The following is a 4,008-nucleotide window of genomic DNA, read 5'->3' as shown; positions in this document are numbered from 1 at the left end:
ATGTAGTGCAATGAAATCACCAACAACATCCACGTTGTAACAAATAATATTTTGTTATCGATCACAATAAAAGAAAAGTATTTGGAAAATCCAAACGAAACCTTAAATTTGTATGATTCTGTTTACTCTAGACTTTGATAGCCTGGTAGTATACGAAATATCAAGATTACAAACTTTACTCCTAGGACTTTCTTTTAAGAAATTTAATGTTCTACAAGAATATTCTAGAGCCGAATTTTTGTCTCACATGGTTCAAAAGTTATAATATTTTTAATCAAAAAAAATTTTTTTGCATGTTATTTAAATGGGAAATTTCAAATGGCTACCCTGATTAAACAAAATGATTAAAAATGATTTCACACGTTAAATGTCCATAAGAGACAGGATTAGAAATGATTTGAAGGATTAAAAAGTATTTAAAATGATTAAAAAACAAATCATTTTAAATCATTTTTAATCATTTTGTTTAATCAGGGTACCGACACCTTTTAAAATTGAGCTAAAAATTTTGCCCAATGGGAGAATTTTTTTTTCGATATATAGGTCCTTTTTAAGACGTAAATTCGATAGGTTGGTTTTTTTGGCTCACCCTAATATAATGTTTTGTATTTTTCTATATATATTATCTCATATAATGCTCAATATATTCTTATCATATATGGATAGTATATATATAATTTATAATATAATATAATAAACTTGATATATATATCCATATATTTTGGCTCATATAATTAGTGGTATATGGTCTCTATATAATTGATTATATATGAAAGAATTTATATGATTAAATATATGGTTCGCGGTATATTGGAATTATATTTTTCCAGTATATTAAAACTTATATTTTTCGCAATATATTGAAAATTTCATTTTTTCAATATACTTTTTCAATTTCTACACAATTCCACAAAAAAAGTCAAATTTATTATTTTTTCTCCTTCTTTTTATTGACCTTATATTTACTGGCAATAACCTAAGAAAAGTAAAAAAAGTGCCATATATTTTACGATATATTGGAAACCATATATTTTGCAATATATTGGAGAACATATATAAAAAATATAAAAAATACTATATATTAATAAATATACTACTTTCAATATAATATATCAATATAAAAAAGATATATTGAAATATATATGTAAAACATACATAAAAAGTCATATATTGATAAATATATTGATAATATATTCTAGCAATATATTTTTTTTCAATATATTATCATATATTAATACGGCAAAAATATAAATATTATTTAATATATTGTACAATATATCACATTATAATATTCATATATTCTATCATATATGTTTTCACATATAAAGTTTTTTCATGCGGGCAAGGCTCGATTTAACAAAAATCAAACCATAGGGCCTAGGCTTGAACGTTTTCGAGATCCTGGAACTCGAAAACAGCGGAAAGTTTTAGGGCTGGCCTGCAGGGCCAACCGTCGCCTAGATTTTTTTTTCAGATTTTTTGAAATTGCTCAGGAATGATTTGATGAATTGATCCTAAAATCTAATCAGGTGTAGAACTTAATGATACACGTCGATTTCTGCTAGAAACATCTCAAGCTAATATTAAGTTATCGCTTTTGGTTCAACAGTTCTATAAGGATAAAGTAAAAAATGCTATTTTTAAGTAACTCAACAAAAATTTCAAACATCCACATCTTCTAAACTATCCGATCGATTTTGCTCATCTTCGAACTTGATCAAGGTAATTTCTCAATTCCTTTATTGGGCAGTCCTAATAGGAAAATCCCCAAGAGATCCTACATGGGTACCCCTGTTAAAAAAATCTGTCTATCGGTTGACCCTGCGGGCCAGCCCAGAAACTTCCCGCTGTTTTCGAGCTCCTTGAGCTCGAAAACTTTGTCGTGAATACATTTTCGAGCTCTTCGAGCTCGAAAATACTTTTGTATGCCGTCCTTTTCGAAAAAAATAGTTTCTTACCATTTTTTCTCCAACGATATCTCTCAAACAAATGAACCGATTGTGACGGTTGATGTCGCAATCGACCCGTTTTATTAAGTTCTGAAGCTGATCAAATTTTGAATTCGATTTATCGAGTCGATTTTGAGATATTTCAAAAAAAATAAAAAAAAATTTTTTTTTTAATTCTTTCGACAACGGTTTCTCTTGAACGAAAGAACCGATTTTGATGGTTGAGGTGGCATTCGACGCGGCTTATAAAGCTCTAGAGCCCAGACGATTTTAGGATCAATCCCTCAAGCACATTAAACGTTATAAAAAAAAAACATTTTTAAAAAAGTTTTATTTTTGGAATGTCTCTGAACGAGCCCTACCGATCAAGCTCAATTTCTTACAGCTTCAAGATATTGACAAGCCGCGTCGAATGCCACCTCAACCATCATAATCGGTTCATTCGTTCAAGAGAAACCGTTGTCGAAAGAATGAAAAAAAAAAAATTTTTTTATTTTTTCTGAAATATCTCAAAAACGACTCGATAAATCGAATTCAAAATTTAATCAGCTTTAGAAATTGATAAAACGCGTCGATTGCCACCTCAACCGTCTCAATCGGTTTATGAGTTTGAGAGATATCGTTGGAGAAAAAATGGTGAAAAACGTTTTTTTTCGAAAACAACAGCATACAAACGTATTTTCGAGCTCGAAGAGCTCGAAAATATATTCACAATAATGTTTTCAAGGTTCTTGAGCTCGAAAACAGCGGGAAGTTTTGGAGCTGGCCCACAGGGTCAACTGACAGACCGATTTTTTTTCCCGGGACGATACAAACGTCTATTAAAATGTTATGAAATTATATAAATTTCTACAGTAATTTTGAAAAATCATACTAGTTTTAATACAATAATGTATAATTACTAGGATGCTCTGTTTGAAACGGACATTTTTTTTTCGTTCTCCATTAAAAATCTTGTTCTATCCTGGCTAGAATTTCTTCCTGATTTGCCTGAAGTACCATAAGGACCTTATCAGGTTAATGTAAGGTTTGCCTTATTAGGGCAAACCTGGCAAGTTCCTTGTCAGGACCTCATCAGGATATCCCTATTCAAAAAAAAAGTTACTTGCCATCGGGTCAACCTGACAAGTCCCTGATCAGGACCTCATCAGGATATCCCTGTTCAAAAAAAAGTTATTTTCCATCGGGTCAACCCGACGAGTTCCTGATCAGGACCTCATTAGGATATCCCTGTTCAAAAAAAAGTTATTTGCCATCGGGTCAACCCGACGAGTTCCTGATCAGGACCTCATCAGGATATCCCTATTCAAAAAAAAGTTACTTGCCATCGGGTCAACCTGACAAGTTCCTTGTCAGGATTTCATCAGGATATCCTTATTCAAAAAATAGTTATTTGCCATCAGATCCACCTGACGAGTTCCTGATCAGGACCTCGTCAGGATATCCTTATTCAAAAAAAAGTTATCCCATCCCTTTAAATATTCCATTTACAGGCTAAAAATTATACAAAGTACAAAAGAATATTATATAAAAATCACCTCAATCATTGCAGCACAGATTTTTTACTTCTTCATCAGTTTTTCTTTGACATCATAATAAATATTATATTTACACTTTCAAGATCACATGTGTATGTCAGCGCAGTGGATAGCATCGAGGACTTTGAATCGGAAGGACGCAGGTTCGAGCCCAGCAGTCATCGGGATTTTTTCATCAATAAAAAACATGTCTACTTCCTCTAATTAATGCTCTCAATACGATAGATAACATTCTCGATCAAATTAAAATTCTCTTATTTTTTTTTGCAATTTGATATTTTTTTAAAAATAATTACTAATAAGGTAATCCTGATAAGGATTTGATGAGGATATCCTGGTAAGGTCCTGATAAGGCAATCCCGATAAGGACCTCATGGGTCTTAAGCGTTACATCCATATCAGGATCCTCGTCAGGATATCCTGATCGGGACCTTATTTGGAATAAGGTTAACCCGATAAGGACCTCGTCAGGCCCTTATGAAAAATTCTAGTCGGGATATATCAAAACATAAAATTACAAA

The sequence above is a fragment of the Microplitis mediator genome, chromosome 6, assembly GCF_029852145.1.
Source record: "Microplitis mediator isolate UGA2020A chromosome 6, iyMicMedi2.1, whole genome shotgun sequence".
Lineage (NCBI taxonomy): Eukaryota > Metazoa > Arthropoda > Insecta > Hymenoptera > Braconidae > Microplitis > Microplitis mediator.
Note: the sequence above shows the minus strand (reverse complement) of the source record.